This window comes from Accipiter gentilis, chromosome 9 (genome assembly GCF_929443795.1).
Source record: "Accipiter gentilis chromosome 9, bAccGen1.1, whole genome shotgun sequence".
Taxonomy (NCBI): Eukaryota; Metazoa; Chordata; class Aves; order Accipitriformes; family Accipitridae; genus Astur; species Astur gentilis.
This window is the reverse complement of record NC_064888.1, coordinates 3,150,158-3,172,238: the sequence shown is the minus strand read 5'-3', so window position 1 is coordinate 3,172,238 and position 22,081 is coordinate 3,150,158. Positions and strand designations below refer to the sequence as shown.

Genomic DNA, 22,081 nt, shown 5'->3' with positions numbered 1-22,081 from the left:
TGCTACCCAAAACTGCATTATACAAAATAGAGCTTCTCTCATCTGTTCCAGATTACAGGTGTGGGTGGGATCTTCAAGTTATAAAAGAACAAAAAAGAGTTTAAATTCCTGACTGATTAAACAAAATCAAGCCTTATATGTGGAAAAGGTTTGGGTTTTGGGTTTTTTTCTATCATCTGAAATGTGCACACTCACTAAAAATTTTGATATTTTTGCAGAGTGACTAACATGTTATACTGCTCTAAGCACAAAATTTTAAGCTGCTGTTAGAAAACAATTATGCTAAGGTGAAAGTAGCACATGTACTGTACCTTAGCAAAGGATGCTTAAGTGGGTACTCTTGAATTTAAAATCTGTCTCTTCTGCAATGTTTGAGATAAGATGTCTGATTCCAGTATCCCTTGGCACATGTGAGAACTTAAGGGAAATTCCTGATGTTACAGTCATGTATTAAATAGTACCACTGTCAGTTATTTACCAGTTTAAGATTCCCTCTAAAGTGTAACCTCTGGCACTTGCACATACCCTGACGGAAACAAACACCCAAACTTGAAATCCCTGGAAGCCTTGTTAGGGAGCACTTTGAAATGTTTATTTTGTTGCCAGCTTAAACAATTGTTTGTTTGTTCTCTCTTTCTTTTATTTTGTTCTGAGCAGGGATATGTTTCCTCTTCTTCCCCCACCTCCACTTTTTTGATGAAATTAAGTTGCACTAACAAAACATGATGCTAGAAAGAATGGGTTTGCATGTGTGTTTGTGTTCGGTTTTTGCCTTGTCTTTAAGAGAGATAGGAGTGAAAAGTGGTTGTTCCTACTCTAGCTGATTTTGGCCTCTATGAAAATGGCCTTTTTTCTTATTTCCATCTTCTCTTACCTGACTTTGCAAATTTTCAGCTCTTCACTAATGCTGGGGTCACATAGGAGGAGATTGACACATCTGAGTGGTGAAAGGCCAGTTTAAGCCAGTCAAAAAGAGGGGAGGGGTGTGTGTGTGTTGGGGGGTGTGTTTAGGGGGAAGTGCCTTGTTCTTATGTTTTTCCTGGTTATTGGTTGCATAATAACTTCTGCGGGTTCTTTTTCCCCTGGACTGTGTGTGTCTGTGCGTGCTTCATGACTGTGCAGAAGGCCAGGAAAAGATGATCTAGGACCCCCTCACTGGAGGTCTAGGAGTAATCAGACCAGCTTCCTTCATGAAAGGGAAGGTTTGATGGAACAAATGCATTCAGTATAGAGTAGCCTGCTGCTGACAAGCTTTTATTTATTTTGTATCAGCTGTAGAACACGGAGGCAGGCCAGCAGCGCTTTGGACAAAACGGGACGCTGTCTCTGTGTAAAGCATTGGATTAATCCTGAGTCTTGCACTTGGAAAGTACATACAGGGGACCTAGTAGGTGAGCTGTGGAAAGAACGCTAATCCTAGCGTGCCCTTCTCCCGCCTCCAGCAAGTGCTATCACAAGTGTTTTAGATGCAGTGCTGGAAACTTGCCCCGGGACCTATTGCTGCTTTGGTAGTACTGTTATTTCTTGACAGAAACAGGGGAGGAGTGTATAGGCATGGCCTAACGACATGCACTAAGATAAATACGAGATAATCCCTCTTGTCGCAGCAGTGGCACGCTTAACAGTGGGAGAAAACATGAGGAATAAAACCTGCACATTGTAAGAAGACAGAGGAAAAAAAAAAAAGAAAGCCCTACCGGGCCGCAGCGAGCAGGGTTCGAACCTGCGCGGGGAGACCCCATTGGATTTCAAGTCCAACGCCTTAACCACTCGGCCATCGCTGCTGCTGGTAGCACCATCCCCGGGCTGAACTCCTTACCGAGCGTTCCGACGGAGGAAGTTCCCGCCCCCAGCAGCCCAAGGAGCCAATGGGCGCCCTCGCCTTCTCCCCGCCGCACACCACCCCCGCCCCCGGGCCGGGGAGAGGGGCGGCGGCCGCCGCGCCCGCTGTCATGGCCGCCCCGCTGTTATGGCCGCCCCGCCGAGGCGGCAGCTCGCCGACCCTCCGTCCTCCTCCCCACCTCCGTCCTCCCCCGGCAGGCAGCACCGCCCTGCCCGGCCGGAGCGTTCCTCGGAAGTGGGTGCCGGCGGGTTTCTTTTTAAAAGATAATGTTTGTGCGTGGGGAGGCAGACGCGGTAGTTACCGCTATCGCCTTCCCCCCCCCCTTTTTTCCCTCCCTTTCTGCCCACTTCCAAGAATCCCGTTTTGCTCAGTGGCTTGAGTCGTGAGCGGCGTGAGGCTTTAGGCAGTTGAAATAAATGCCACCTTTCATACAGTGATTTTTCGCTAACGTAGCTAATAACCGGAATAAATTCCCCGAGCAGCTATTCAGCTCGGGAAAAATACCCGTCAGTTTGTATGCTTGTGGGTTTTTCAACCTGAAACCTACAGGCTGCGTCTACTCCTGTAAATGTACCTGGGAGTGTTTGCAGGCACACTTGAATTTGCTAGTGACCATGCAGCCAGGAACTACTACAAAATACAGTAACTATTAGGCATTGCATTAATTTTTACAGTGGTGGTATCTTTCCTCCCCCCCCCGTTTCTACTAATTCTGTTCTCTCAACTGTTACAAAAGTCGTTACAAAAGTCTCTATTGTAGGACTTTTATATGTAATTTCATTCACTGTAGATACATTTTTTTTTTTACCCTAGCAATAGTTAACTGTGTGAGCAGTAGTATAATGGAAATTAAATCTAACTTGAGTTTATACATATGCTGCAATGCATAAAAAGAACAATTTCTCTTTTCATCCTTTTTGCCGGCTGTGTTTACGCTAGGAATTTTACCCTATTTTCCCTCCTGTAGTCACAAATTTTGTTAAGGTTTTTTTTTAAATAGCTGGCGTGATGTTGATGACTGTGCTCCACCTTACCCCTCCCTTTTTTTTGGTACAAGTTATTGATTAAGAAGCACTCTTAATAATTCTCTAACTTTCCTCAGTACCAAAAATATTGCTGGATTAATAAAGATCTTAAAATAGGCTTATGAAATTCATCTTTTAGAACTTTTCTCTGGAACCTGATTCAGGGAATGTAGAGGACGGACATGTTAGAAAGCACAAAGTGCTTCTATAATTTGAAAAGAACTCGGTTATTTTGTACTTCGATATTTATTAAATTATCTTTACCATTTAAGTTAATACAGCTTTTAAAAAGGTTTTGAATCCTCATCTTTAATTGCTCATTAGCAATTGGGAGTTAGCTTAGTTTGTGGTCATTGTCGGACAGCTATGACAGCTCAGTTCTGCGTTACAAAAACTGATAGAGAATTTGTCAGTAGTTTCAATGGGAAACGATAAGAACAACAGTGTTTATGGGCCACTTGTAGAAAGAAGGATGGTCCCTCAGCTGCATTGCAGGCTTGTGGTGGTAACAGACCTTGAATCATCCCTCTAAACTAGACAGTAAAAGGCTGGATTGATACTGAAAATTTGATACTACATATTAGTGATTATTTTTTTCTTGCACTTAACTGCATAGGGTTCAATGCTACTGTTAATATTATCTGTATATTTCTTCTTTCTCTCCTGTATGTCTTTTTGTGTTATTGTGGATTAAAAAAAAATAATCAAACTTCATTTAGTTTATTCTTGTGCTCTGTTTTAGATAATGAGAACATTTTAAAAACATTAATATATGAAATGGTCCTTGTTATCCTACTTTGCATCCACCTATCCACCTCAGTAGTTTAGCACCACAATAATCTTTGTCTAAACTGTTGGTTGTTTAATTTGCTTATATCCAAAGTGATTTGGACAGGTTTTGCTGATGTCCATGTAGTTCTGTGTGTTTGGGTAAGGCTCATAAGCTGCATTATGACTGATAAGATACTGTCTTTATCCCATAAAAAGCATGCTTATACCAAATTTTTATGATTACGTAAATAGCAAATGTGAAGAGCAGGATGAGGAAAAGTAGTGCCTTCAGTATACCACATTATAGCCAAGGGGAACGTCTTAAAGAACAGACATAGAAGTGGAGACGGTCAGAGATCATGTTTGCTGGTGGAGAAACAAGTATTTCTCAGGTATACATGCCAGAAAAGACTTGTTGGGGCTTTTAGTACAAAGCTTTTTTTTTTTTTAATTGATTTGAGGACAAGGAGCAGAGCTGTTTACTTGTACACTAATGGATCTGCTGCAGATCTATTTTCTTTACAGAAAACAGACTACTTGAAATCCATAGCAGTAATTTATTTTAGGAAGATCTCATGAAATGCAAGAACATTTTTACTATTCAAAGCCAAAGGAAACCAAATTATAACAACACATCAAAGTTCAGATTTGGTAATACCGCTTCAAGTAAGGGTATTTGTTGTAACTGTTCCTGAAGGGACTGTACCACAGCTGTTGGTTTTTGGTTGTTTTTCTCCCCACCTTGGACAGAAATTTATGCATGTGCTATATATTGGTCTTCATGTGCTTCTTACAGGTATTTGCCTCACAGCACATGCATGATGGATAGGACTGAGATTTCCAGTCATCCAGCAGGCAATCCGCAGCTTTGAGTGAACTGTTGGATATTTATAATTCCTGGATGATTACACAACATCTTCCCGTTCTGAATGGATGACATGTCCAGGATGAGTAGAGGGCAGTAACTTAGACATATATTCTGGTCATGAATGAAGGCCTTTTGCCACTTAAGGTTGTTTAATGACCTAGAGATCCATGCAATAAATGGCATGTTACCACCCGAGTCTTCTATGTTATTTGCACAAAGTTCTTTCACCCAGAAAACATTAACAAGAACCTGTTAAATGCTCTACATTTTTTAATTTTGCCCACTTATTCAGGACAGTTTGTAGGGGGGAAAAATTCCCCTTATCTATGTGAAATATAAAATAAGCCCTCCATGCTTTTCCAGATGCTTTGTTCTGTTCTGTTACTGTCATTGAAGAAATGTGCAAAAAATATTCCATTATATTACAGGGAGTCATACATTTAAAACGTTCTTAAAGTCTAAATCAAAATGGTCTTGTTTTTAGACTACAGAAACAACTCCACTGTAGCAGTACTAAGTAATACTTAGTACTGTGGTTTCTGAGAACTCTAGACTTTTTCCTGTACTTCATTAAAGGAGGATCTTTTTTAAATACTCCTTTCTTGACTGAAATGTTAAATACAATTCTTTAGTCAAGAATTTTTGATATTTTTTTTTTTTATTAGGATAATTCCTGTATAAGCTGAGAAAATATGGAAATTGTTACTTATCTACAGACACACTTTGAGCTGCATAAGGAAAATGTTCAAGAGAAAATGAGGAATTGGTATGTTTGTTACCGTTTTATGTGGGTTTAATAGCAAGGAAAATCAATGTTAATGGTATCATTAATGTCTGTGGATGGTATCATTAATGTCTGTACTATGCAAATATTCACAACACCAGAGGTCTCATGTTATTTGACCTTTGTTCTAATAGCTGCCCCGAACTATAATAGCACAATTCCTGTGTCTCAGGAATGAAGTTAATTGGCATCGATACTAAATTATGGAATCATGTTTTGGAGTTTGTATTTGAGCTCCTTGTCAAGACATGTGTTTTAAATCTACCAAAAATTATGCTGGAAAGACAATTATATTCTGAAGCCATGTAAAATGCAGAAAACCCAAACAAGACACAGCGAAAATAAATTACAGTGTGGTCTCAGTAACAAAAGAACTTATTTACTTGGCAGAAGGAGAGGGGTGGTTATAGACATTGACTGAATACAGAGCTTAGACTACACTCAGCCTTTGGATTCAATGGAAATGCCCCTGCTACCTATTAGCAAATCCAAACTGCTTCTTGAAACCAAACTTATCTGACACCAAAAAGGTTACCAGTTTCTGGGCTCATGAATGGTAAGACCATGTCCTTTGGAGCACTGTATACTTGAGCACAGTTTTGTGCGGTGACACAGAGACACACGGACTGCTTATGAATTGTCCACCTGGAAACCCTTGGGTGGCTGATAGGCTACATAGGAATAGCCAATGCATTTCTAAGAACACTGAGGTCCGAGGGTTTGGATCTGGAGTTTGAGGGAGCACTTGAGTTCAGTTGTTCTCCATCAGGCCTTCCCTGGAAGGTTAAACCCTATAGCCTAACCATTTCAGGCCCATAGGCTTTTGTCTGTTTGCAATGAACACAGACTTGTAAAGAGATATCTAAAACATACCGGCAGTATCCTGAGCCATTGAAACCTGGAAACGGACTCAGTGTTCCTTCTGTCTCACAGTTTACAATGTCTAACTTTTATATTTTGAATTTAGAAGCCTTTATTTCCTACCAGGACTAAGAAGAAACTTATTTTTTTCTTTAAATGATAGTTGTCTTTATTCTGTTTTCTGTGTCCACATGAATGTAGGACTTGAGTTAAATGTGCAATTGCAGTAAAACATAATAAATCATGAGAGCTGGCTGACTTGTGTAAATGAGACACGAAGTGTTATATTTAACCAACTACATTCAATTGAATCTTGAAAAACTCGGTGTTTCTCTCTAGAGAAAATTGTTACTTGAGCAATGCTACAGTGACCTCCAGTGTTCTTTGTGCAAGCTGCAAGTAAAAGAGCAGACAGGATGTGTTGCAGGTACCACATGCAGAAGGAGCAGGTTTAAGCACTTTCATATAATAATCTTCGAAGATGAGCAGTGATCAAAAAGGGATTAGGGAAGAATGGTATCATTTGCAGATTGCTATTTGAATTCTAGCACTTCACTATGAAGTCGTTGTGTTCCCAAGACAGAAGGAGATGTAACTACAACACAAATTACTAAAAACATTCTTAAAGAAAGCCTCAACTAAAATAGCATTGAGGTGTTAAGTCCCAGATTCTGTGGTAGGGAAACTCAACAGTATCTAAAAAAGTCACTAAAACCTTGATAGAAGCCTTAAGTAAAACTGAAATAAGCTCTGTTGCCAAGTGCTGGAGAACCTCTGCACATACAGGTGTTTAATTAATAAAGCATACTACCTACTGTACATAATCTTATTTTAAAGACCTTAAAGTCTGATATATTTGACTACCTTTAAGAGGCTGAGGCAATGTAAGGGGCGAGAGGTCAAATGAAAACTGGTCTCGGGCAGCCCAAGTAGGATAGAGCTTCCCCAACATTCAAGTAGACACTTGGCTTTTAGATGCCTCAGCCAGCTGCTCAGGTCATCTTTTACAGACATTGAAGAGAGAGATCTTTGTCCCCGGTGGGCAAGTAAGCTCACCTATTTCAGAATGGTATGAGCAATTCTTCAGAAATACTTTCCAGTAGCCATTGAGCAGCCATGAAGATGACTAGATATGAGACTAAAAGCCTAACTAAAGCATTTGGTATGTCATAGGCTGAAGTTAGCAATGTTTATGCAAATATATGGTTAATTTTCATACAATGATATTGTCAAAGAATTAGTTCATTATCAGAATTCATGCATATAACATCACTTTATTAATGTATTGTTCTGTAATTTTAGAATTATTTAACCTATGGCACCTCTTTTTGAATAAGAATAAAAATTACAGCTGACAGCCTTCAGAAAGGATTGTGGTATTTAAAAAGTTTTCATAAACTGAAAATGCAATTATAATATATTTGGTTTGGAAAGGCTTAGAATTTTTCTTCATGGCAGTACTAAATGTGAAGTAAAAAACAATAAAACCTTTAGTGTATCTTGTGGGCTTTTAATGAAGATTTAACTGATCAAAAATGAACATAGGATAACAGATAAAATTTCCCAATGGTAAGTGTATTTTGGAAAGTAAATTTATCTCCCAAAGGAATCTTAAAAGCTTTATTTCTTAGTCACTTAAAACTAGCAAGAGCTGGACACTGGAACAGATAACGGAGAGAGAAAAATCTGGTTTAGCACTGTTATATAAAATAATGGCACCAGAACAGGTTTGCCTGTATTTTCTTCATGTCTAACTTCTGTAAGTGGACAGAGACTGTAAAATCTTTAACAGGAATATGGACAGTTTAACTATACAGTAGAAAAAAATGCGCAAATGCTAATCAGCATGCAAATGTATTCTTTAGCATTAAATAATCTCTGTATTATTACTGTCTTCTTTAGAAATACAGGACTGAGCCCCAATCACTTCAATGCTTCACTTTTCTTGCCTTTTTTGACTGCAAGTGCAATATTCATTTGGTAATGCCTATTCCATCCCTTCTCACACGTTTGCTCTGTGGCCTTTTACTTAATTGGTCTCTATCAGCTTTACAAATGCCATAGTTTCAACATTTATTCCTGTTAGAAATCTATTATGTCTGTGATGCTTGCAACAGAAAAATCAGATTAGATTCTGCCTAAGTTAATAAGAAACACTTACAGCTATGTCTGTGGAACACTAACTTTGTGCTTACGTGTAACTTAGAATTTTCAAGAGTAAGTTTGACATCTCCCTTGAAGAATGTGAATGAGTTAATGAACCCAACACAAATTGTGTATTACAACAGATAATGCTAGCACCACTAGACTACAGCATTTCATGTTTTCTTACTGAAGAAACTAATGAATAACAATAGCAAAAATAATGCTGCATACTGAAGTATATTTCTTCTGTATTTCTCTAATTCTGTCTTTTAGCTTTGTAGATCATTTAACAAAGCCGAATGCCTAAACCATACAACCAATAAAAATAAGAGTTTACTTTAGAAAACCCTGTATGACTAAATAAACCCCATATATTCCATTCTTTGTGCCTAAGAATGGATTTGGGGACCAGTTGCAGGTACAGAATCAAAAATGGCTTCATTTTGGAGCTGCTATATAATCATGTTGTAGCCTGCCCCTATAGCCTATTGTTTCATAAACTCGCCCACATAGTAGTTTGTTCATGCTGTGTGGTGCACCCTTATTCTTAGTCCACTTATTCAAATTCTTAAATATAGAATTAGTTTTTAACATTATTCCTCTGTATTAAAACATCCTGTATTTTATTTATCTTAAACTTTGGGAGTTCTTATGGCATCTCTGATATCACTGAAAAGCCCTTTAGGGATCATTTTCTGTTTCCATCTATCTTACACATAACATATTCATGGTGTAAGGCTGATGTTAAATGCATGTCATTTCTGGTGTGCTTTTTTTAAAATACAATATCCTTACAATCATTTGGTAAAGAGTGATTTATTTAGCTTTTCTCCAAGTTTTTGTTGCTAGTTCCATTAAGACATTCAGAGACTACTGGATATGAATTCTAAATAAAATGAAAAGCTATTATTCATCATTTATAATTCTAACCACTATACCAAATCAACTTGCCTGTGAAACAGATACTAATTTAGTATGATTTTTTTGCATGCTCTAAGAGAATTGTCCCTAATTAAGTAGTCAACAGAGTTGTCCAGTTTCAAGGAGTTTGCATTTCACCATACTATGCTTTCTGGCACAACTTATTTAAAAAAGAACCTAGGTAATTCTTTCATGACACGGATATGTTTCCTACTTCCTATCCTAGTTCAGAACCCTGTACTGTGCTCCTCTTCACTGTTACCAAACCTGGTCAGTCCCTTCCCCTGATTTAGCATTGTGCTTCCTTGTTTTGTGGCTCCTGCCTCTTTGCTGAGGCTAATACAATGGTGCTCCACTTTCCTTCTGTTTGGTTGAAAACATTCTGAACAGAAGTATACTAAAATTCCATATTAAGGGATTGATAGTTTGTGAAGTATTTTACCTGCTTTGCTTTATTTGCTTGACTCCACATTTACAGTACCAGGATCTATTGCTAACATCTGAAATGCTGTTTCTGCTATGATAAAATGCAAGAGAACTTTCAATCAACCGAAGTGCTTAAGACTTGACACAATCTGATCTAGTAATCGTGCATTAACATTAGAAATGTTGAATGGAACCCTGCTATCTTAAACCAAAATGGATATTGCAGATGTTTATCTGCGTAATGGAAAAGATTAACCCCCTTTCCTTTATTGAGATGAAGACATTAATTTCTGGTTGGCGGATGGTAGCATCTTTAGAAACTTTCAGCAGCTTTGTTACTTAAAGTCAGAGCTCTGCTCTGGCTTCTCCTTTTCTGGTCTCCCTCAGGTATGAATAGTGAGTACCAGTCTGGTCTCTGAGACACAACTCTAGTAAAACCTTCTCTGTCCTGAAACAGAGAAAGGTTCTCATAGAATATATGTTATTTTGCCATTTTCTTTTTCTGTTATGGATAGCTGTAATTTTTGTGAATATGGAATTTATTCTGGGACTGAACTGCAACTACAGGATGCCAAGAAGTGGAGAACCCAGATGGCTCAGATTCCTGGTTATGATATGTGGAACTTTTCCTTGTTTGTCAATTTGTCAATGATAACAAAACTTGTTGCAATATAATAGTTACTGGGCAGCTTCCATGGAATTAATTGGTATCACAAGGTATTTTTTTATAGACATGATCTAGAAAAAACAACAAAAAATTCCTGATAGTTATGTAAACCAAACTTCTAGTGCTGGTCCTTTCTGCTCAACAACCTAAGGCTGTTGGCAGGGTAGTGTTGAAAAAGTGCAGATGCTTTTGATTGACTTGTTCATTGTATGCAAACATAGCTGCAGTTTCCTACGCATCTGTCTGGCTCTGCTCATAGATGTTTAATCAATTTAGTTAAAGCAACATTTTAGAAGAAGGAAGTATGACATCTGTCAACACAAGTATATCAATAAACGTGTACTGTTTGCTAATCCTGCTAATGCAGCTAAATATTAATCTAGGTGTCTAAACATCCATGCATATACAAAAAGAGGCATGCAATTTTATGCTGGAGCTTTCATTTAACTCTTGAGAATGTGACAAAGTTAACAGACTCTGTAGAGTCTTGCTTTTCCCTTTAGTATTCTCATATGTTCAGTAATGGATCCTTTTCAGAAAGATGCTATTAGTTCTACCTATATTTAAATGAAATTATAGGTTCAGTGTTACAAGATTATCAAATTATATCACGGAACGTTGCTGTAGGTGTCAATGCAGCCAAATGTTTGGTTGCATTCTTATTTTTAAGTAAATAATCCTAGTAAATTTAGGCATGTGTGCAGTACACTACTGGATTGGAGCCTTTTTCCTTAATGCATTTTTGCCAGATTTATTGGGTTTTATACAAAAAGCATATTCTATGTTTCTCCTTGCAACTGTTTTATACACACATTTACTATATTTTTATGAAAACAGAAACAAGGTAACTGGATAGGCAAATACCTCTGATGTTCCAGCTAAGTAGATATGCTTTCAAAATTCAAATATGCTAAATATCGTATGAAAATACTACTCTATGTGCCAGAAATACCCTCATGGTAGGATTATTCATTAGATGTGGCTTTCAGGATGCATCTGCAACACCGCAAATAAACAGTAACATATTTACCACCCGTATGAAAATAAAATATGCTTCTGGCTCCCATTCTGTATTTCTTGACTTTTGTCCCTGTTTTGAGTACAAATCCCTGTGTAGGTATGGAGACCCTGATTTACTTCAAAGACTTGTTCCCTTCTGTATGATTCAAATCTTAAAATACAATAATTTTTTTCACAGTTTTCATTTCATTATATTTTTCCTGTTTGATATAATTTTCTTCCCACAAAAATAATATATACAGAGTCTATTTAATAGTTGTAATTAAAACCTGTGATTTTGCTGAGTTTTACAGGTTTTTTTTCTCATTGTCATTACACAGAGTAATTATGATATTGGGTAAAACCAGTAGGTGCATCTCATGTTTGTACCTCCATATTAGCAGATGCTTTAGAAGAAAGTTTAAATGAGATAGTGGGCAATTATGAAAAAATCCCTTCATCAGAAAATCTCCCTATTGATCAGTGGTTGGCTTAACCCTGAAACACGCATTTGTGCCTAAACATAAAATCTATTTGTAGTATTGACAGGTTGCAATTATCCTGGGTATATGACCATTCTAACTTTAATTCCTATTAAGCCTCAGTAATAGATTGCAGCAATAAACCTTTGCAATTCTTTATACATGTAAAATCAAATACTTTGTATATTTTGAATTATAAGACTTTGAATGTAGGAATGCTAAAACTCAGTAACAGATAGAATAGATTCAACTTTGATTATCCTTTCATGTCAATTTACTATTGGTCCTTCAGCTCAATGTCCTCTTTTTTCAAACTAAGCTTCTATATATACATTGTTATACAATATTAGAAGATCTACTAATTACACATCTACTGTTAGCATTTTGCTTGTGCAAAAATCTATGGTATACAATATTAGCACTCATGGTTAATACTTTGATTTTTATAGGTCGATATTGTTGACGATTTCTGTTGCTGGTGGGCTGCATGTGGAGGAACACAGTGGTAAGGTCTGCTGAATTTTTTTGCTGAATTGTCTGAGAACCTTATGATCTTCATGAATATTGTTATCTTTTTTGATCTTTGGTTATTCTCACCTTTATAGCCTACATTTCCTACTTAAGAAAAATATTCCTGATGAAAATTCCAAAAGATAGTTTGAAGAAATAAACCTCAAGCAATGTAAGTCTTGAGATTTGTGTCTTCTCTTTGCGTGGATCCTGAGAAGACCTAAACATGGGTTCAGGAACTGTGGGCACTGCTGTTTCATTTCTGACGCTCATGGTGATATGATTCATTTTGCAGTTCAGGCTTCCATACTGCAAATTTCATACTGCATGGCTTCTCAGTAGTAGTGGTAAGTAGTGCCTTGTAAGCAGCCTGTTTTCAAAGACTTCTCTCTTTAAATAATACTTTCTATTGTTTGTATAAAATTATAGCTTATGGATTCAATTACCGTTCTGACAAGTTTGATTAAATAATGTATAAATGTAAAATATATTAACTCTGCTCAGTACTTCCATTAAAAGTAAATAAATTAGTAAAGCAACTGAAAATAGAAGGGAATTACTAATTACTGAATTTACTTACAGATAATAGTTGAAGGAAATGGACAGTCAGAATACTGGAATGTGCTGTCTGTAAAAGAAAAAAAAAATCTTTTATTTTTGAAGTGATTCAAATGACAGCTAACATCAACAGTTATTGTAGCAATTGTGAAAATTTGTTAAAGAATTTGATTTTAAAATTTCCTTTGGCCTAGTGTAGTCTAAATTATTTAAGCAAATATGATGACACCTATACTGGTGGACACAGGGCTAAGTCTAAGGTCCTGGGTCTCGTCACACACATTCAATCCATGCCCTGATGCCATGTTGGGGCTAGATTTAGCCACTCACCAGTTACAAATTTTTTACTTGCCTCCTGTGGGGATGAAATCCAGGCACAAGAGATGCATTAAACCCTGATGTTAATCAGCCAGGTTCCTTACCTGGATGATCACAGACCAAGACTGGGATGCACTACACATTGTGTCTACCCCATGCAGATATGGATACCTTGTTTGATTTGACATTTGATTAAAGTTCCAACATGCTTTGTCAGAAGCGCTGGGTCTCACTAGGTCTAGTTCTCACTCAAAGCTGTGAAATTCTATCCAGAGTCCTATAGCAGAACTTACAAAAACAGAACCTTGCCTTGTGACCCAAAGGAAAAAAAAAATCATGACAGTTAGTAAAACAGACAGGAAAACCTTCTACCTGAAAAAAATAGCATGTCAGTAGGAGTGATACATGAACACTGACATATAATGATTTAACTTAAAAAAAAATACACAAAGAGGCGTGGTGCACATTTGTATGTTCAGTTCTCACAAGCACCGCTAAGGAATGAATCTGACAGGAACATTTGTCAATAGCGGGATCTGTTTGTGGAAATTTCATTTTCCACCCCCTCGGAGCCAAAGTGGCATTGTGGTGGCAGGTCTTCTCACCAGTTTGTTTAGGAAACGGCCTTTTCGGTAGGCGCGGCTTGTGAACAAACGGCAGAACAAGAGCTGTTTATCGCACAGCGTAAAAGAAAAGACTTGGTTGATAAAACAGCGGTTTGGCGGGCACTGGGGGGATTAAAAGCGTGAGGTTCCCCTTGTAAACTACCTGTCACGGTGCAAACGGAGAGCGCAGGGAATCCTCTCCTCAGCGCGCCGCGTGCCGACCAGCGCCGGGCGGGAAAACGGCCGTTGGGGCGGGGCCCCGGCCTCTGGGGCTGCGGCGCGCGCAGAGCCGTTGGGGCGGGGGCGGGGCCGCGGCCGCTGGCGCGCGCAGAGCCGTTAAGCGTCGTCCCGGGGTGAGGTGGAAGGGTCGTCTCTCCGCCTCGCCTGTCAGCGGTTAATACCGGTCGTGTTTCGTCCTGCTCCCATTGGGGTGCGAGCCAGAGCAGGGTGAGGAGCAGGGGGTGGGCTCTCCCCCCCCACACCTCAGATCCGCCTTTACTCTGGGTGGGTTTTCGTGCCTGCCTCAAGTAATGAGGCAGGAGCACCTGTGTCCTACTGTGGAGGAGGAGGAGGAAGAAGGGCAGAGAGCGGGATGGGAGAGAGGTGGAAGTAGGCAGCTGGGCATGTTAGAATGCAAGTTGTAACTGGAGCGTGTGTCTTCAACAGGCTGTTGAGACATGGTACCATCGATGTAGGAACTGGGAAGACTCTCAGGGCAAAGAAGAGGTATATGAACGTTCTCTCTTAATGAAGAGGGAATGTGGCTCAGAGAGGTGTTTCTAGATACAGTGGTAATATTCTGGTGCGTCACGGACGTGGTTGCTTTTTGCTCAGAACTGTTTTGGGATTTTAAACTGACTTACGTGGCATGAATGGTATGAGTAGTAGGCAAAAATATATTTAATATAGGGGTTTTGACAGATGAGTTTTAGTATAGCTTACGTGGCATGAATGGTATGAGTAGTAGGCAAAAATATATTTAATATAGGGGTTTTGACAGATGAGTTTTAGTATAGCGTCTCCTGCTTTTGTCCATTTTGCCAGCCCACTTGCCAGGGAAATGCATGCACTCACCTCTCCTGCCCTGTTTCTGGCATATTAGTGCAAGCACTCCTCTCAGCCTTCACCAGCAACTGCCTCAGCAAAATCTGAAAGTGCTTTTGGGGCCTTTTGTAACAAGTTGCTTATTTTTACTGGTTTCGGATGGCAAGACCCTTGTTCAAAACGTGCCAATTCTGACTGCAGCCCTGAAGTTACCAGAGCTTTTGAAGCAATCCCTCTGAACAAGTGCCGTGAATTGGAGAGAGAAATGGTGGGGAAGGGGTTGGGAGTAGGGGTTTCTGTCTTTTTGCTCTTGGCTTCTTTTTCTCTGTTGGGTTAAATCTTTTGATATTGCTTAGTGGATATGCTGCTTGGTTGGTTCATTATGTTTTAAACAACTGAAGAATAAACTCCCTTGGTGTGAGAAAATGAAATAACTCCAGCATATAGAGTTCTTGTAATTTGTCAGAGGAATTGCCAAACTGCTAGCCTATAAGAAGCTACTGAATTCTGTAAGTACCTGAAAGAGTGATCACCTATTTTCTAAATGTATTAAACGTAAGAGAAAAGGATGGAAATCTTTCAACAAAGGAATAACTTCATCTATCTAAAAATACACCTTTCTATTTTAATAAATATAGATGTAGAACAAGGGAATTGAGGAAAATATCCAACAAATTTTATTTCTTGATTACTTTTATATAGTTTTCACAGCCAAATGACTGATACCTCAGTGGTGAGAACTCATTTTTCTGTGTAGATGCCATCAGGTTGGATTGACCAGCAAAACATTGTACAACAGATTAAAACTGCTCAGTGAAGTTAGTCAAAGATGGGCAACGTATAGAAGTCAGAGGATTAAATTTAGCAAGATGTAAAGTTAAGAGATAAAAAATTACAACTAGTTAATAGAAAGCAAATGTTAAAGAGGCTTGGACAAGGTTAAAAGAAGGCTGTTAAGGAAATCTGGAAGACATCCAAGGTGGAAAAGTATAGTATATAGTAGTTTACAGCAATCCGTACCGTTGACAAATTTTTAGATATTGTGTGTGGAATATTTTAATGGTACTTAAGAATTGGTACTGCAGTGGCATTTGCAGTGGGTACTGCATAACTTCAAAATTTGCAGTGCTTACTTGTAATGACACGTGCCTACCACTTTAAGTGTTTCATAGGTGACCTATCAAACCCAAGTTCCAGTAGAAAATTTTTATAGCAGCAAACTAATAGGAAGATTTGTTAAGATAAAGATAACTGGGGAATGATTCAAGTGCCTGAGCATAGGTGTCTAGAGCCGTTTGGGACACCTTTGGGCTCATATAGCATCCCCATATCCAGCCCTGGCATATGTGGTTGAAGTCTGTGGGAGACCTGTGGTACCGCAGAGGCCTGTATAATGGATACCCTACAGTACCTAAAATGGCACTAGCTGCTTAGCTTGAGCAACTGAATCCCATTCCTCGTGTCATGACGCAGATGATGGGACAAAGAACTTTAAATAAAACTAGCATTATCCACACCTCTCCTTAGTGTACCTATTAAAATAAAGAGGGTCTCTGTTCACCAGTGTAGTAATTTGCTTAATAAATGAAGCACTGATGTAGTTACAAAGATCTAATGATTAGAAAAAGTGTAATAGGGTTCACCTATATAACTCTACTTGTCTATATTGAATCTTGCAGTTAAGTGAATTGTGGTTTTGTTTGTTCTTAACTTTCAAATTACATTCATGAGCTAAATAAGTAAGCTAAGAAAAGCTGAGAAATACTAACTGCAGTTAGTAAGGTTTAGACTTGGATTGCATCACAGTTTTAATATAGTGCTCAGAAAATCAAATCTTGGTTGAGCATCTTTCTTCTCTATTGTTGTTCATGCCTTCTGAACTCCTGAGTTGAAGGTGAGCAAATAAAGGATTATCTTTCAAGGTTGAACCTTGAAAAAATTATGAGAGGAATGAATTATAAATAAAATTTTAAGTTTAACATGGCAATACCAGGTACATTTCCCCATAAAATTATTATATCATCTAGGCAAGTCTGCTTAATTTCTATGAACAATATTTGATGCTTTTGCAGGGGAACAAAATCTTCTGTAAGGTGTTCTGTGTACACCTTTTGTCTGACTTTCAAATCTTTTCCTTAAGTGCAGAAGATGCTACTGAAATCGGTTGGCCATTGCATGACAGGGCCCAAATGTGATTGATTACCTCTCCCTGCCATTCCCTCCAACTATTCCAGTACTGTCTCTTATGTCTGTCCAAATCTTGTTTTGTTTTTTTTCTCACCTGTGAGTAGTCAAAATATGTACTCATTCCTCAGGTCTCTTTTTTTCCTTCTAGTTGAGCCTCTCTAGTGCTGTTAGCTGGTGTCAGATTACCTCAACCTTCAGGCTGTCTGTGCCCTTTTTACCTCTAAATCAACTAAAAATAGCCAAACTGCTGTGGTTGAAATTTTCCAAAAATAAAATTCAGCCTGACACATGGACCTCATACAAATTTTCAGACTGAATGGTTTAAGACTGTTAAGATCTTAAGCAGCAGAATAGAGAGTCTCTAGCAGAATAGATGTAAGTATTGAGCAACCTCTGCCTTTTCAGAGTTTCCAGAGGTTTTTACATGAGTGCTATTGCATACGACACTTCAGGGTACTCAAATTTGTTATAATAGCAAATCTGCAAAACTTCACTCATGCCCATTTCTTAAATGGTTGCCTTGGTGGAAAGTCTTATAAATGTGGGATTATTGATCTGGAAGTATGTTTTGAGTATTTTGTGAAGGTAAATGAAGATTGTAATGTGTTGCATGGTTTGTATGAACTTTTACGATATGTACATTACAACTGTATTTGACCTGGGGTTTACAATAATGGCCTTTGCTTTCCTTCCCCTTTCCCCTCTCATGTTCAACCCAAACCTCATTGATTTCTGAGGGGGCTTTGCCATTGACTTCAATGGTCTCTGATTTAGGGTCTAAAAGCTCAGTGCTGAACTATGTTTGCAAGACTAGGAATGAGCTTGGGGTTTCTTTAAGTGGTCTTTTCAGTAGCAAGTTGTCAGTGAAATGGGGAACTAACAGTTTAGGAGGAGGTCCCAAATGGGTACTGCCCCCCCCCCCCCCCCCTTTTGACTCTTTTCCCCTCCTATTTTGTTTCTCATAGCCTAGGAATGACAGGCAACCCTTTGCTGTCTCACTGTCAGTGCCTCTGGAGTCAAGCTGCATCAAGAGGAGTTCTTCACAGAGCTGTTTCTAGGATCTCTTGTTAGATTCTTGATTCAAAAGGTAAGATTGAAGAGGAATGAAGGGAATTTTCCACTTAGTGAAAGTATATGAAGTCGTGAATGGAACTATAGTTGTTTAATCAAATAGTTGCTTCAAAAGTTTGAGTTAAAAAGCTGGTTTTCTTAACCAACTTTCTAGAAAAAGAACTTTTAAACATTACTTTTGTCACTTGAAGCTAGTAGCCAATGTTGTGCAATGTGTTTGCATGTTTTTCAAATATGAAAAAACATATTGGAATATTGGAAAAGGAAGGATAAAATGTTGCATGGATGCTGTTATTCTAAAAAGTTGAACTTGCCTCCTGGTACTCTGCTGGATTTTGCATCTAATGCAAGGGAGGTTTATGCAAATGTACGTTTATCACCTCAGCGTTGAAAATACTGAATTACTGTACAAGGCAATTTTATACAATTATTTTTTACTTTAAAATATAAAAGGCACTTGTTTATAAGTGACGGGTAATGGGGGGCTGTTACATTCAATATAACACTCAAAGTGTTTCAAGAACTTTATGTACACTAAGACAATTTTCTGTTATGTAAAATCCATTTGGATTCCTCTTATTAAAGACAGGAGCTATATTCAGATCTAGTGAAGCCCAGAAGACATCCAAGAGCAAAGAATTAGGCCTGGTGATGGGCATTTGGAAAAAATGCATAATGAATTGTTTGTTTTCTCTCCTTGTGTCTAATCAGGTGGTCGATGTTAGGAAACTAATCCACCTTGGAACAAAGTTTGGTTGTGTTTTTGTTCTTTGTTTTGTGTGGGGTTTTTTTTGTTGTTTTTTTTTGTTGTTTTTAATGGTTATTCTTTAGCCAAATCCTTTTGAGTTGGAATGAGAGCAGAGGTCAAAATGGGCAGGAATGTCTTTAGTTTTTATTTCTGAAGCTCTTTGACCCGAAATGATGAATCAATTAAGTAGGGTTTTTCTTCTGAGCCATGTTTTGATTTGAAACTGGTTGTCTGAGTTGATCAAGGAAATAGGGTGCTGTGCAGCACCAGGAACCCCATTGGAAGAATTAATCTGCATGTCAGAGGTCTGTCCATGTATACAGGCATGGCATGGTGGTGTTACGGTTTTGCTTAAATACTGGGGGGGTTTTGTCCCCTGTTTTTTACATTGTGCTTTTGTAGGTGCTAGCTAACTAGCTGCTTGCCAACATCCAGAATGATACACTTTCTGAGAACCATTTCTCTTTTATTTTCATGTGTATCTCAAAATTAATATATACATAAGAAGTATCAATCACATATGCTACCCTTAATTTTGGGGTGGTTTTGTGCATGTCTGTAGACAACAGGGAAGAAGAATTATATTATTTGGGCTGCTAGACAAAACAAATAATGCAAACCTTTATATCACTTTGAAAATAGTTGCATAAAATGGTATGTGATGGTGAAGCATCTGGGGTAATGCATGGGTATGAAACAACAAAATCAGTTGGCAGGAGTAGCAGCTCTACAAAGAGAAGGGAAAAACATGTTTTTTTACCTCGCTGCAACTGAGTAAGAGAGACATTTGTTAAGCAAAACAGTATAGTATAGTATGATGTTGCAATAGATAACCATGAGCAAATTACAAAAAGGGGAAACGAGGGGATTGCATTTAACAAAAATAAAATTTAAAAACCTTTTGTAGCACATCATCGAATTTTTTTGCTGTCTTTTTTTTTAATGAGTTAATATCCTATTTTTAGTGGAAGGTCAACTTGAACTTTATTTAAACAGTCTCTGGTTCTGAATAGAGATAGGAACACTTTAAAAGTGATAACAAAAGGGAGGGCTTGGAGCCAGACCTTCTTAACCTATCATTACCAGCACAGGATAGCCATCCATGTAAGCACTGTATGCCACTTAAATAGAGAGGCATCCTTGTTCCATGCTCAAAGTGCATGCAGTGAAAATAGCACAGAGACTCATGTGAAAGGATTTTTTTTTTCCTTTAAGAATTTGAAATGGGTCCAAAGAGTGTTAATGAAAAACTTTTCTTTTTAAATGAAATGCTGCCATCTGATGTCACACCACCTTCTTTATTTGTCTTTTTTGAAGTAAATGCTTTTCAATATCTTAAATACTACAAGTGCATTTACGAGACCACAAACTCCAGAACCTGCAAAAATATACCTAGAAGAAGTGTTATAAAGATAAGATTGGTAAAGCATTTCTAAATCAAGCAGGATTGTTTAGATTCTGTAGTCCTGCGTAATGGTGTATATCCACTAGAATTTCATTGATATCAGTGGAATTATTTAGTTTACTGCTAATATATAGTGAGAGCATTGTCAGGTTCACAAGTTTCCATGGTTACACTTCAGTGGAGAATATTTTCCTTGCTGTGGTTATAGGCTCAGGACCATAACACACATTTTTAGATAGCTGTTGGTTGAAAAACGGAGTCTGGCATGCTAGAGCAAAGCCAAAAGTTCTGTAGCTGGTCAGGCTGTAGGATTCACGCCTCTGCTGGAACGTCTCCTAGAATTTGTCAGTGTGTCACAACTGGCTGGAAGTGCATGCATTCAACCAAGGCAATAATTTTGATAGTATGTTTAAGGGAGAAGAATGTATTAGCTGACCTTAGTAAGAATAAGAAATACTAGTATCTGGGTAACTTTGACATGAATATGGAAGATGAGATTATATTCTTTAGATTTATAGTGTAAATTGTATTTGGAAACGTTTTACTCTTCTTAACCTGTTTATTGGTCTGAGTTAAAGAAGGTGTGAGTAAGGTGCTGTAGTGACTAGATGGTTGTATCCCAGCACTCCATCCCTGTTTCTGCTACTGGCATTCTGTGTGATCTTGAGTAAATAGTTTTTCCTCTATTCTATTCCCTTCTACTTCCTTATGTGATATTGGAAGATGACCTCTGCTTGAAAAAGTGCTTTGATGGAATGCACTGTTGAAGAAGTAGGCATGACTATTAAACAAGGAAAAGAGAGCATGTTCAGAATGTTGTAACCCTGGCAAAAATCTTTATTTGGTATCTCAGTAGACATCAGAAAGAGTGCATGAGACAAGTTTGTTAAGGTGTAATGCTTTCCCCATCTAAAACATTTTTTTCCATAAACCTTAATTAAAGCTTTTCATGCTGTTAGGTCAGTCATAACCTGTTCCTTGCCATGTGGATTTTCCAGTATCCCATAAGAACCAGGCTTACGCTGTGTTCGTTTCCTTGGTGGATTCATTATAAGGGATGATGTATGACACTATTAATGCTGAGAACTGTGTTGAAGAACTTGGTGGAAATCTTGTGTCCTTGGAAATTTCAGCTGCTTTTCAGATGTGGTTGAAGTTGGCCAGTGGATTAAAAAATTGCTCTAGGGAGAAAGTAGACACAGAGGGAAGTAAAAGGGACTTTAAAAAAAAAAAAAAAAAAAGTGCTGATTTTTTTTTTCTGTCAGCATTAAAAATCGTCTTCCAGTTACTTCACTGCAAATCTACACCTAAATGCAAAGCCTGTTTAAATAAAGTAGCCTTCAGCAAATAAATGTTATTAATGGATTTGAATCTTGCCACCTTCTTCAATTCTCCATCTCTTCTTTCCTTTGTGGTTTCTTTGCATTAACAGACATGTTTCCTGTTACTAGTGAGAAGAAGTGGTAAAATCTGAGGTGGTTAGAGTGTAACCTGACAGCTTTTTGTGGAAATTTAAATAATTTGGCAGGTGCATTGTAGGTTTTCCCTGGTGTTAAATGGGACAGATCCTTCCCAGGTGTCAAAGGTATTGCTCCATTCCAGTGCATGGTCTGTCCTACAAACTACAGCAGGTCTGCAAGCAAAAGTTGTCCATGGTGTTGTGTTGCAAACAGAACAAGTACATTTTAGCATTCTGAATATCTTAATTTATGTGTCAGCTAGAGGATTAAAGAAAAAATGCAGTGACTGTTTTTGTGACTTCTATAAAGCATGATTTGCACTTGCTGTACTGACTCTGTAGCAAAAGGACTAACAAATTTTATTCCCAGAGTGGTGTTGGCAC

General features: G+C 38.2%; 1 non-coding gene across 1 annotated transcript; it reads right to left on the bottom strand.

Annotated features, from left to right (window-relative positions):
- Positions 1–1,702: 1,702 nt before the first annotated feature.
- Positions 1,703–1,784, bottom strand: TRNAS-UGA (transfer RNA serine (anticodon UGA)). Its single transcript has one exon. It is a non-coding gene; the product is annotated as a tRNA-Ser (tRNA).
- Between the last annotated feature and the right edge of the window lie 20,297 nt (positions 1,785–22,081).